We start from the raw sequence: 14,885 nt of genomic DNA, 5'->3' as shown, positions 1-14,885 counted from the left end.
AAAAAAAGCTTTCGAAGTGCCCTTTATACTATTGATTTCCTTCTCATATCACAGGGCTAGACACGTTTCATTGTGCTTATGAAAACATGAAAAGCATTACTCTTCTCCACTCTTTGTAGACTGCCAGTTGTAAGATTACAGTACAACAAGGTTTTTCAGTGGGAGTAAACTTAATAATTAAATTGCAGCCATACACCTGATGAAAGTGGGTTAACTGTAAAGGAGAAAAAAATATGACAAATAAAAGATAATTGTGCCTTGAGTTTAAAGGAATAGGGGGGAAAAATACAATTTGGACCTCTTTTCCTTCTACGGTTCACTGGTTTTCTATTGATATAAATAATAGGCATGTGCACAACATTTACTCTCTTGCAGTGCAACAGCTATATGAAAATGATTTGATCAGAACTTTTTTACACAAAGGCTTAGCTTCTTAACTAACGAACAAAAGGTGTTCATCCTTAATTCCCAGTCTTAAATAATCTCCTCTAAGCTTCGTAAGTCCAACATAATTCCTTCTTAATGGGAAATCCTTGTTGCCAACCTATATTAGAGGTATGTGGTTCTTAAATAATTAACCTTACAAAGATAAGCAGTCCAAGTGCATTCCGTTCATTTTAAGAAAAGCTGTGCACTTAAGGAAATTGCAATATATAAATAATACTCTGGTATATGTCCACTGCATGCTCTGCAAAACAAGTAAAACACAAACCTCCACACTAGTTGTTGTATTGAAACTATATTTGCTTACTTAAAAACATGTTGCCTACATTTGTATTATACTAGCTTCAACCAGACCTTATCTAATTTGTTTCACAATCACAAAAAAGTCACAATTTTAAATGGCAACTAATTATATTTGTCCATAGGCTGTATGCTCTATCGTTTAGGTTCGTTCCTGTAATCGGGGGTCCAAAAATTTGTAAAATATTCTATTAGTACTATTTAATGGTGAATGTTGAAAGGTCTCTGCGTGATTTCTGCAATTTCTTTAAAAATTCAGACTACAATGTTGAACTATATTTACTGACTCATCACACTCAAAACATATGGGTAGAATCACTGCGCCCACGCTTTAGCCAATCAGAGGGCTGTATTGATCAAGTTCACACATAGATGGCGAGATCAAAGCAAAGATGGTTGCACCCATGGGTGTGCGTAACTTTCCTAAACAAAAAGGAAAACTCTGATTTTACGTGTATCATACATATCAACAGTGGTGTATGAAGGAGTACAGCCTCTTACAGTAGTACGAAAGTAGTCGAAATCACCCTGAAATTCATAAAGTTTGATGGAGCTAACTGGACATTAGCTGAAGTGGAATGTAAACACAATATCACAGAAGATCGCCTTGTCATGCTTGATTCTACAGGAACTGTAGAATTCTATAACTCCTGAATGTCATCATAGGGATCCCATCTTTTCATCAGCAACTTTTCACCACAAGCTTTTCCTCACCAGGGACAATTAATCACCAACTGACATATTCTTCACCTATTTGATAGAATATTTCTTAAGATGTCCTACGATTCCAAAACACTATTAAATCCTAGTTATTCACAGCAGTTTAATTGATATCTCTCATGCATCCCTCTGTCAGCTTGTTGTTGTACTTGATGCATTTATTTTAACTAGTCGACTGCTGGTATATTAACGTTTAACAAATTGCACAATTGTGTGACTTTGGGTATTGCATGATGACGTGAACATTGTGAAGACTCCAGAGGAATTATCCCTCGATCCGGATGATGTGTTAACTGATGAAATAGATGACTGTCAGTCTGACACAGGTGAAAGTGACACTGATTAATGATTATCTGTTCATTCTAATGATCACTGACTCAACCTTAACCTTGCTGATAAGTTTGCCAGGCAAAATCCTATACACTTAAAAACTTGTAAAACCTCTTTTAAATATAATTAAATCATATATAACTATTTGTATTATAAGTCAGACTTGTTTTCAGCAAGTTCTGCTGTACGACCTTCAAAAATCAGCTTGTTAACTGAAGAAATATTAAAGTTATGGGGTCATGAAAAGCGATGAAATACCAATTTTTCTTCAAAAGTGCGAAGTTTGACGTATTACTGAAATACTGGCAAGTTTCATGTGGAGAACTTTTATTTCCGGCTTAAGTACATATATGAGATCAAGAAACCATTGAGAGAAAGTAGTCCCAATGTTGGTGGAACAGAACCATATTTCTGAATTACAGAAATATTGAATATTCTGAATTACAGCTTATGGCCTATATGTATAAATACAATAATAAAGAAATTGCAAAGATCTATTAATGTTAATTCCTGTTATATATTAACAGGAAATAATTAACAGGAAAATAAATGTGCTTGTAAATGTACACATCACCTAAACTATTATAACCCTAACCTTAACTGTCAAAAACAAATTGAATCAAATAAAAATAACGACTTTTTTGGTAAAACAAAATAAACAAAGCTAGTTGTTATTAGCAATAAATACATCCCGCTTAAAAAAGTGTCACTCTTACTCATGTCAACATAAGTCTTTAAGTCAGTCATTGCAAGTGTTTAATTTCTTTACTTATTTAAAAATGAATTTTATAAAATACATTTGAAGCATGTACTATAATTTTAGGACTGGAGGGCACATTCCACACTGATTTACCAATCTTCTCGTCATGAAGTAATGAGAAAAGGTCAATCTATAAACTGCAGGGAAGCATGCAATGTTGAAACAAATAATGTAATTATCTATCAAGAAATTCGATTGCAAGTTGTAAAGCGCCTGAAACGAATTAAATTAACCACAGCGGTTCTTCCCAACTCTCTGTGCTTTGAGACCTCACACTGCAACCTCACTTAGAAAATGAGACGGCTAATACTTCTCATGTATTGCCAACAGAAACCGCAGGCGAAGCTGCACTGAGACCAATTATCAAAGAAGCTACATCTGATGACTGATTATGGAAGGCATGCAGTTCAATTGTTTCTTTCACTTCAACCACATTATATGGCTTCGTCTCCTTAAATTCTGCTCTTGACTCTTACAAGCGAAGACCTTTAAACTCCAAGTACTGGTATTAGTATGCATCTCATGACATTCTCAAACCCAGGTGTAAGTGTTTCATTATATCCAAACTAACTTATATTTCAATGAAAACTATTTAGTGTGACATTTTACTATTCATAAAACCAAAAAGAAAACCAATACTCAATGTCTGAAAAGATTAAGCAAGTTTAAATTTCAATGTAAATGTAATTGTTCTACATAACATTAAGGCAGCAGAAAATAAACTTCAAGGTCCTTGATATACTACATCAGCAGCACAATTGTCCTAAGTGATAATAATCATGCTGTGAAGTTAATAATGGTGAATTGCTTTTGTTCAAGTAAGCTAATAAACATAACATAAAAATGCATAATGGAAAACTAATCTTAGTCCTTATATATCTGAGATTTTTCTTACAGGCTAACCATGCCTTTGTCTTTTCTAACTGAACTCAAAGTAAACCTTCTGAAAACAGATAGCAGATTGGAGATTGCATCTTCGAGACGTGTTATTTACCATATTGCTATAGCATCTGGAAAAGTATCAGACAATTTCTGCTTCATTTCTGTGGACAGTTTCATGATGAGTAGCTGTGGCTGCAAGAGCCACCAAGCCTAGACAGAAACAGTTCAGATTTTTTAATCATCAATTACACTGCCTATGAACGAGTTTGATTTTAGTTCTTACTTGGCTACAATGCAGGGATTGTAATGTAGTTAACTAGTTAATCAGTTAAATTATTATTTGTTGGAATGTGATATTTTGTGAACGAGAAAGTCATCTTAAATTTTGTTCTCTGTTGTGATTGGAAAACAAATGGGACTATGAATGCCATCAAATCTATCTATTATCCAACACAAGGATTGCATCTAAATGCAAATGTTACTCTCCGCTTCCAAACGATCTCTGAGGTGCAGAGCAAACAGACCCAATATTACTGAGGGTCTGACCTAGTTTAACCCTTCAGTTTTAACCATTCAGCACCATCATCACTTATATACACGAGTATTATAATCTTCCACAGCTACATTACTGTAGTGTTCTAACAAGCAATAGTATAAACTATATTCTAAAGATGGACTTTACAAGTGGTAGACAGAACACAGTACATTTCTACTTTACCCATGCCTTATCCTCGTATTATGTTGAAAAATAGTTACATCCATTATGTTATGGCTAAAAATGACCTGCATAGTTTAATCTACTGAAAACAGTAAAGTAATGAAGAAAACTGTACAATCTTTTTATTTTGGCTCACCTGGCCATTGACAAAGTACAATACAAGAATATTCTTTAATTCCAAACAACATTTAAACCCCTAATGTAACACATTTCCTGTGTGACAAACACATTTAGTTAAATCTGGTCAACCTACTTCAGGTACGCATATTCAATTGAGTCCAGAAACACTTGGGTATGCCCTTGTGCCTTCCACTCACTTCTACTCCACATGAAGGGCAGAATGGGTGTGTATGCTTTTTGCAGATGTATTTCCTGCATTTGGTACATGTGGGGTCTTATTGTCATGGCATGGGGGACAGATCTGACATCTTTTTCAAGCACCTGTATCCTCTGGAGTTGATCTTGGGGAGGGGCTGGGTTATCTAGCCTGAGCACTCTGGGCAATGGAAGCAGCTGCAGGGGATCGTGGTAGTCAGTCTTGCTTCTGGATCAGGGTTGACAAGGACCCGGCCAAGTTCCTCAAGGAATATCCAACGTCGGTACATTTTTCCTTCATTCCACAGCTGGTTAATTTCAGTCCAGAGGATGAAAGCTTTATACACGGACATGTCCCTAACATTTTGGAAAATCACCAGAGGCCAGAGCTGGCACCTTTTCAAGGTTGCAGACCCCTCCATTGATGAAGCTGTAGTCCAGGATGATGTGTGGCTTCTTATCCTGTCTTGTGCTCAGAGATGCATCTTTGTGCATTGTTCTCATAACAAGGACATTCTTGTTCTTTGGGCCGTACGACACGACACAACGGTACTTTCAGATAAAGCAAATTTTGCTCTTCCCTGTGTCTTCAGAAGCTCATTAGGGAGCTCTAGCTTTATTTCCTCACTGTTTCAAGCATGGTCAGCTTCCTGTTCTGTAGTTCAACTACAAGTTAGTAGGACATGAATATGTTGTCACATGTTATGACCTTGCAACCCTTCACTCATATCCTGATTCCTCTCAGGTGCTCCTTCAGGTGATTTACTTGTTTAGTCTTATATCCATTATATATTCCATGCATAGATAGATATTGCATACACGCTGCCCACATTGTGATGCCATACTTTGCAGGCTTGTTGGCAAACCTGATTTTAATGAAAACCTAAATTACATTATCATAAGGGGCAGTGTCCTCTGAATGGACCAAAGTGTTCATCCACTGTAACATAAGGGCCAGGAATATACATGAGAGGCAGGACCTCTACCCATCTCAGATTGCTGCCAGCTTGGATCTTTCATGTCAAGCAGGTTTGGTATCATGGTTATCAAAACAAATCACCCTAGAGATGATGTGAAAGGATTCCAGTGACATTATTGCTGGAAAAATTGGCCTTCTTTTCTCTGCATTCCATAGACTAGCAGTTGCTTCTCCTTTTGATTTGTAAACTCCAGCTAATATCAGCAAAGCTATGTATGCATGCAAGTCAGTCTCATCAAGTGACTTCCAATCCCATTGAAAGACTCCCCTCCAAGTTGGCCATGTACAGTATAATCTTTTGTATTGCTTGAGGTATGAAGAGTTCAAATGCAAATTGTACATTATGGATTTGAGTTACTGCCAATCGTGTTGGTTCTGGCACCATTTTTATGACATTGGAAGCTGACAGTCTGCCTTGGTTTTGTTGGGGTGTTGCAGACCAATCTATTTTTCCATCTTCAGATTTCCATTTCCCTTCTCTTGATGGAAGTGTAGCCATGGCAGAATCCTCCTCTAATCATAATCACAGGAAAATACAGTCAAGATTGTCAATGTCTTCTGCCTATGAAACCCTGTTCTCTGTGTCACTATAACCATCCAGAACCTGTGGCAATACCTCATTGACTGTCAGTCTTCAGGAGCTATTTTTTGCCGTATGCTGATGCAGGAATGAGTAGGATAAAACTCAGGGAAACTTTTTGTGCAATCAGATATTTAAGGAAGTGTAATCAGAATCAGTGAAAATACAAATAAATGTAATAACAGTAAAGATGCATCAAAGAAAGATATCTATTTTGAATCTTTGTAAATTTGTGCACACATAATTGCTTGCATGTCAAAATGACCCACATTATCTTTGTATACAAAGTCTGTAGAGTCATTACAAAAGTCAAAACAGTCCATGTGAGTTCACCTCAAATAAATACAAGTAATTAAATTTGACAAAGAGATTAACTAGTAATGTGAGTTGAAAACAGAAAGGGGTCAAAATGACCCGCATTGTAACAGGAGGGTTAAGGTTGAAAACTGAAAATGGTCAAAATGACCAGCAACATAACAGGAAGGTTAATTGTTAGTCTCTTGATCCTAGTTTCACACGTGCCCTCCAACTAAATTAACTAATGTATTACTCAGTATCTGCTGAAAGCATTTTAGCAACTCTGCCTTTAGCACAGCCTCACAAATATATAGAATTGAAAATCCTGGAAGACTGGATTGGGATCTGTGTACTCACAAAGAAACAATTGAGAGGATTAATCATACTTTTGTATTGAAAACATTAATAATTTTACAATCAGCTGCTACACATTACATGGGAGTGAAGAATCTCTCTATTAATCTAATCACTACTGGCAACTTTAAAATCAAACCAATTTGAGAGGAGTAAACAAAACCCTGAAATCTGGCAACTATAAATGCAGTATAAGGTTACTTCTGCTTTTCTTTAAATTTAGCATTGCCTGAAAATACAAAGCCTTTGATGGGTCTCAAACCACTCTTCTGCCATCTCTTGGACTGCTTTATATGGAACTATTTTGTCACATTCAACTCAAATATATTGACTTGCATACACATGTATAACTTTGATTTGACAATTATACTTAAGGAAGTTTAGCATTTAATCTTTCTATTTAATTTGAAGCCACTACAGACATGGACCTAATTACCTTATGCAAATTAATTAATTGGAAAGCCCACTTTCATGGCATCTTCAGGGAAAATTCCTAGTTAATGATAAAACAGAATTTACATTCAAGATTGTTTCACATTTACATACAAACAATATATATATATATATATATATATATATATATATGTTAGAAGTGTATTTAATTCCAGGAGCTAGAGTCACACAACCTAGTATAAGCATAATCAATTAATGCCATGAAAATAACTGATTTACTAAACGTATTTCTTGACACAGTGATGTAACTGTCTAAAAGGCAATTAAAATGGCTTTCTTTCTATAATAATATATCGTAAGAATGTACATCCATGGGCTATTTGCTTATTTAAGGAGGGGATATGGCACAACGTTTAACATTTGAAATGGTTCTATATTTAGTACACCACAAGATTAAGAAGCATAACATTGACTAATCCTCATGATCCTTCATGAAAGCAATGTACGTTTATTGAATGAGTTTTTTCTTGCATCATAAATAAGTCATTTATAAACGTTTAATTCATAAATGCATTTTGAAGTTTATTTATTTATTTATTTGAATCAAACTTTTAAACCTATAGGAAAAAATCTGATATAGTCTTAACAGCTTTGGAAGGTTTAAGGCTCTGTATTTTACAAGGAGGATATTGCTATGGAAATATACTTGAAGCTCTTAAATATTAGAATTAGTGATTCATGGAATACACATTATTCTATGTATCCTGTCACTTTGGTTTTCAAGCCAAGTGTTTAAAACCCTTATAAGGTATATGTTTTGAGTGAAATATTGAAATGACTCAAAAATGCTAAATAATTAAACTTCAATTAAATACAGATTTCAGTTCACTTCACTTCACTTCTGAGAAAAAACCCTCAGTAGTAAAAGATGTGGAAAAAGTAGCTCATCCGATTTATCCTGTAAGCGCCTTTTTAACAGATGAAGAAGCCAGAACAGGCAACAATGTTTAGTTTCAGCCAAAACACAAAGTCTGACACATCAACAATTTAAAAGAACATAAGATACATAATTAGACAAAAGGAATGTATTTTAGAGTGATACAAACATTGCATCGCTAGAGGTGGGTGATAATTTGTTTAATGCTCTGAAATCTGTAGAGGTAGTAAAGAGTACATTATTTTATTATACCTTCTGGTGATGCTGTATCATGAAAGGTAGGGTAAGGATTATGTCTTTGGGGAGATATGAATATTTATTCATGTTTCAAGGATATGGCTGAATATTTAAACTAGCTTCTTATTTAGTTAAAACAATATCAGTCTTAATCTATTAAAAAGATGACAATGGAGATGAGAAGGAAAGTTAGATTAAATACTGGTTAGCTAAGGTGCAAAATACGGTGACAGTGATGTTTTGTTTTCTCTCTTTTTAGAATGACATTATTTTATGTAATCATAAATCAAATCAAAACTTTGACCAACCCATGGACTGCAAATTACTAACCTCTACCCTACTGCATTATAATTTTAAGTAGTGGAACGTGGCCTCTGACAATATATTATACCGTGATAGGGTACAAGTTTGCTATTAGTAATTTGTAATTAGAGCCAATGGTGATTTGGTATAGGCCTTAATCATGTTCTGTTAATGTCTGAGCAAATCAAGATAACAGTGGATATTTTATTTTACTTAAAATACAAGTAAAATGGGCTACTTCTAATAAATAAAAATAAAAAAACATACCAACTAGTACATACTCAGATTACAGTTACATTATTCATGTTTTCAAACTGAAGAACACCACTGATCTGGAGAAAACACATAATACAATAATTCCTGTCCATTGATATAAAGAATTCAAGCCATAGACAGGAAATAATCATCTGTATGCAGCACAAACAACTGTTTATTGAAAACCACAGTAGGTGGCAGCACTATGAACACGTGTGAAAATTGGAAAACAAACAATGCACCTACAATACATAGATAATGAAATGAGCAATCATTTCAGAGGCAAGTAAACCCTGCTGGATGATGAATAAATACAAACATAACTGACATAGGCTAAAAAAATGTTGTTGACAATGTAGACTTACTTAGCGATTATTAGTTTCACAGCTGTAACATAATTTGATGTTCTGAGCACAAACCTATCAATTTGGGCAAAACGATTATTATTGCTATTAAATGATTATCATTATAAAACCTTAAAAGCACTCTTTTATTGCATGTATTTTGTATATGTTCACAAAAGAGGGGCTCAGGGGGGCTGGATGGATGGAAGGCTAACTGCAACTTTTTCAATTGTTAAAAATACACTAACCGGTCAAAAGTTTTAGAACACCTGATTTTTTCAGTTTTTATTGAAATTTAAACAGTTTAATGTCTCAAAGTACTCTGAAATAAAAGCATAGAACAAAAGAGACCCTCAGCTTTCTAACGATGTGAAGCAATCTCTGATGTGAAAAATTTGTTTGTTATACCCCCCCCGGCCTCTGCATTCTGAATAGTAGGAATAACAAAATCTCAGAAAACATTGACAATTATGACATACAGTGAGGGAAAAAAGTATTTGATACCCTGTCAATCAGCAAGATTTCTGGCTCCCAGGTGTCTTTTATACAGGTAACGAGCTGAGAATAGGAGCACTCTCTTAAAGGTATATATAAAAAGGGGGTATAAAAGACACCTGTCCACAGAAGCAATCAATCAATCAATCAGATTCCAAACTCTCCACCATGACCAAGACCAAAGAGCTGTCCAAGGATGTCAGGGACAAGATTGTAGACCTACACAAGGCTGGAATGGGCTACAAGACCATCGCCAAGCAGCTTGGTGAGAAGGTGACAACAGTTGGTGCGATTATTCGCAAATGGAAGAAACACAAAATAACTGTCAGTCTCCCTCGGTCTGGGGCTTCATGCAAGATCTCACCTCGTGGAGTTTCAATGATCATGAGAACGGTGAGGAATCAGCCCAGAACTACACGGGAGGATCTTGTTAATGATCTCAAGGCAGCTGGGACCATAGTCACCAAGAAAACAATTGGTAACACACTATGCCGTGAAGGACTGAAATCCTGCAGCGCCCGCAAGGTCCCCCTGCTCAAGAAAGCACATGTACAGGCCCGTCTGAAGTTTGCCAATGAACATCTGAATGATTCAGAGAACTGGGTGAAAGTGTTGTGGTCAGATGAGACCAAAATCAAGCTCTTTGGCATCAACTCAACTCGCTGTGTTTGGAGGAGGAATGACCCCAAGAACACCATCCCCACTGTCAAACATGGAGGTGGAGACATTATGCTTTGGGGGTGTTTTTCTGCTAAGGGGACAGGACAACTGCACTGCATCAAAGGGACGATGGACAGGGCCATGTACCGTCAAATCTTGGGTGAGAACCTCCTTCCCTCAGCCAGGGCATTGAAAATGGGTCGTGGATGGGTATTCCAGCATGACAATGTCCCAAAACACACAGCCAAGGCAACAAAGGAGTGGCTCAAGAAGAAGCACATTAAGGTCCTGGAGTGGCCTAGCCAGTCTCCAGACCTTAATCCCATAGAAAATCTGTGGAGGGAGCTGAAGGTTCGAGTTGCCAAACATCAGCCTCGAAACCTTAATGACTTGGAGAGGATCTGCAAAGAGGAGTGGGACAAAATCCCTCCTGAGATGTGTGCAAACCTGGTGGCCAACTACAAGAAATGTCTGACCTCTGTGATTGCCAACAAGGGTTTTGCTAACAAGTACTAAGTCGATGGGGTCAAATACTTATTTCCCTCATTAACATGCAAATCAAGGTATAACTTTTTTGAAATTCGTTTTTCTGGATTTTTTGGTTGTTATTCTGTCTCTCACTGTTAAAATACACCTACCATTAAAATTATAGACTGATCATTTCTTTGTCAGTGGGCAAACGTACAAAATCAGCAGGGGATCAAATACTTTTTTCCCTCCCTGTACACTGTGGGGTGCAGGAGCCAGCTCATGCAGCACACGCAGGACACAGGAGCAAGTTACACACTGCTGACCAGCAGCTAGCGGCTACAGACGCTCTACTGATGTCAATAGATGAACTATATACACATCAGGGCACAAGAGTAAACTCAAAGCCTCGCACTGAACACAGCAGCAGCAGCCGTCAGCACAGCTAGCATAGCTAGAGCGGGGCCACAGGTCTGCTGATAAAGGAACTATGTACAATGGCGGGGTACAGGTGTAAAAACACATGCACATCCACCTACAGAATGAATTATATACAAGTCACAGTCCAGTAGGAAGGGAAATCAGTCCTGCTTTGCTTTCCCTTAGCACGCTCAACAGGGGCAGGCAGGGATAGAAAACTGAGAACCATAGGGGAAATGTGTGGACTCTGCCGAAGCGAAGAGATCCACCTCTGCCCTGCTGTAGCGGCTCCAAAGCTACTGAATTACCAGTGGGTGGAGGCGCCATTCCGGCACCGAGAGAGAAGGTCAGCTGCCGTGTTGGAGATGCCTGGGAGGTGGGCTGCTCTGATGGAGTGCAGCTGAGGCTCCATTCACAGAAGCAGTCGACACACTAGCCCATATAGTGTGTGCGACCGGAGACCTCCCTGCCTGTTGATGTAGGCAACCACCACTGTGTTGTCTGTCCGCACTAAAACATGACTGCCCCGAAAGGCCAGGATGAAGTGACAGAGACCGAAGAGCACAGCTCGTAATTCCAGGGCGTTGATATGGAGGGTGCTGGCAGGCACCATCCAGATGCCCCAGGCTCCCTGTCTATTGCACACAGCTTCCCAACCCTGCTTGGAGGCATCTGTTGTCACTCGGTGGCAGATTGGCCCCAAGATAATGATGGGGGCATCCATCAGCCGGGTCCATTTGCACATGCCCCATGGTGCATGACCGTCACTAGGAGGTCTGCCGCTGCAGCCAACTCTCCAGTAGGCTGAGGGCCTCACATCCGTGGCCTACACCAGCTGGGCGATGAAGAGCACTAAGGCACTGGGTTGAAAAACCAGGGAACACTTCTACCAAGTTGTGCCTTTTCTTCTGTGGCAACAAGACGGGAGGTCCCGAGGTGTAACACCAAGCACCACTGAAGTGCGCCGAACCAAGTACTGCAGACTGCAAGCGCCGTGCGGGTAATACAGGCCTAGTCACACGACGTGTGCCAGGGGGGTACCTGGGACACTGGGCGCCGTGCTGTTCGGAATTGTGGCTGTGAGATTTGGAAGTGCTGAAAAAATAAAGCAGCCGCTGTGGCTGTAGTGTGGGCGCAAGCCGGTGGAGGAGCCCCTCTCGCGGGCAAGGTCTCTTACGACAGACTGAGGCTTAGTCCCGGCAGTCAGCCTCAGCTATTACTGCCACTGCGTGCGCTCTCGCTGCGGAGGAAAAAGTCCTGTGGACAAAAATCAACACAGCAAACTAGCCTGAGTAATAATAATATTAATATTAAACGACTAGTAGTTGCGTGAAAGCTGAGATGAACCAAGGAGCCGACGGACTTCCGCGGCACGAGATGGAAATAAACAGCGTGGCTAATTTGAGTAAAATTAAAATAGCACAACACACAATTGGAGCGAATCAAAGGAAGGAAAGCACAGTATGCACTGCCAGCCAACCGAAAAACGCAGATGTCTGGTTTGGACAAAAACAGAAGGCTCTCTTATGCGCCTTGATGAACCAAAGCGAAGGGCAAAAAGAGGAAGTCTTTGTCACCTTTTATACAAACAGGAAGTGGAAGGGTGAGTGGCACAAGGGCCAATGGCAGCTTTGATATACAAATGTCTTTGATACGTTCTAGTAATGAGCGCTGAAAACCCCTCCCCCTTGGGCAGTGCTTCTAACTGGAAAGATAACTCTATTTAAAGTCGAGCAGTCTTTTTTTTTTTTTTTTGTCAGTCAAATCAGAATGGAGTATTACAATAATTGTAGATGTAGGCCTATATTTAATATTCTAGCAGGGCAAGCTGGTGTGCTTGCACAAAAAAGAATCTGCATGACAACATGCGCTGCCTGGTGGTTATTGTTTTCTGCAGCTGACAATGCCAGGTGCTCTTCTGAAAGCGCCCGGCTGGGAGCGCCTCAGCACTTTGGCGATGCAGCGCTGTTTCAGCGGAGATGCTTTGGTTGCTATAAATCGGAATATCCGCGGAAGTAATGTGTTGAAGTACCTAATGTCGCAGATAGTTTGTGCGACAACAAATAATGAATGTAAAATGTTGGCACAAGGTAGAGTAATTGCTCTGGCCCTTGCTCTGGATGAAGGGAAGGCTGAAGCACGTAGAGAGAGAGGACGGACAGTCAGTGTGGTATTTGTCCCGCCCCTCCTCCATTATGATTGGACAGCTGGGTAAAAAGTGACAATGATGAGCGCTGCATTTTACCTGAAGTTGAACATGTTTCAACTCTCGGCGACCAGAAAAAAATGCCAAGCTCTCAGCGTGGAATAGACACAAAGTGCCACGTCACGCTGCTGGCTTTTTAAATATGGGCGCTCCTATTGCAAACAATTGAGAAAATACGCTGGCCTCAGCAAAAAACGCTATGGTATGTGCTTCATTTAGGTACTTTTAATATGGTACACTTGGTTTCTGTGGAATAGTAATATTTCATTACTGGGTGTACAATTTTGTGGGTCAAATATTTCTGTTTCGGTGTTATTGCAATATTTATGTATACATTTTGAGGTTGCTATGGATACATTCTATGTATTATTGCTCCTGATATCACACAACAAAATGTATATTTTAACACGTATCCCCAATACACCCATGACGTACAATTTGGACGGTATACAGAGGGGAAGTGTTATGTATGAACGTTATTACATATTTGGATATTTGGCACAGAAACAGTTTTCAATCTGCTCCTAATTTTCGACTGCCAGGGTCCATAGATAAATATACATTTTCACTAGGTTCAAAGTGATAGCTAACTTACAAATTCATACATACCATTTTATCTGAAAATGTGCATCTATCACTTGCACAAAATAATTAAATTGAAAGACAAATTCCTATATAATAGAATTCAGAAAGGATTCAGTTATTTTTCTCCCCATCATTTCTTTCTGTATTGCACTGACACCCAGAATACATTGTCACCGATCACTTTTTTTAATTATGATTTCACCAAGAAGTTGTGACTTTAGGCATTTCAAAGTACTGTATTTTGTAATATTGATGTTATAATGTTGGAGAGATCATAGTAATGTATGGCATTTTTAGATGTGCTGCTTATCTTACATTTTCCTTTAAAGTGATCCATTTACTGGGTCCCCACTCTTACAGTTTGCTTTTATTTCCACCTACAGGCATATTTTCCAGTGTCTAAAGCTTTGTGAATTTATTGTGTGTAAAGACACAACAGATAAAATACCTCCACTGTGACACACTTACCAACCTGACAGAACCAACTCAAAAATCCTGTCACGTTTCAGTTATTTCAGCCTGATGCCGTTGCGTTTTATTGTATATGCCTCATGTCCAATCATAAGACTATGAGCCTGATGGAGTTGGTATTGGCAAGACTGAAAACTACATGTTTATTTATTTATGACGTCAATATGCTGGATTTAATTAGGGAGGACCATCATTTATGCCAAAAACGTATATTTTATCTTCCTCTGCAGAGAATACTGCATGCTGTCACCCAGGACAACTCTGTCCATAAGAATACAAATCTGAAGTAATATCCATGTCTACGAGTAATGAGAAAAATTGACTGCTAAAATGAATGGAGAATGTAAAAATGTAAAAAGGAGCCACAGAATTCACGTTCTAAGGGCTAGGGAAACGTTTAAAAGCAAAAGAACACCACGTACAGCAACAAAA

At 38.5% G+C, this 14,885-nt stretch overlaps 1 pseudogene; it reads right to left on the bottom strand.

Moving 5' to 3' along the window:
• Positions 1-4,408: 4,408 nt before the first annotated feature.
• On the bottom strand, positions 4,409-5,833 carry LOC136758213 (piggyBac transposable element-derived protein 4-like; annotated as a pseudogene).
• Positions 5,834-14,885: the final 9,052 nt, after the last annotated feature.

This window comes from Amia ocellicauda, chromosome 9, assembly GCF_036373705.1.
Source record: "Amia ocellicauda isolate fAmiCal2 chromosome 9, fAmiCal2.hap1, whole genome shotgun sequence".
Taxonomy (NCBI): domain Eukaryota; kingdom Metazoa; phylum Chordata; class Actinopteri; order Amiiformes; family Amiidae; genus Amia; species Amia ocellicauda.
The sequence above is the reverse complement of the archived record's forward strand: the minus strand, read 5'-3'. Positions and strand labels throughout refer to the sequence as shown.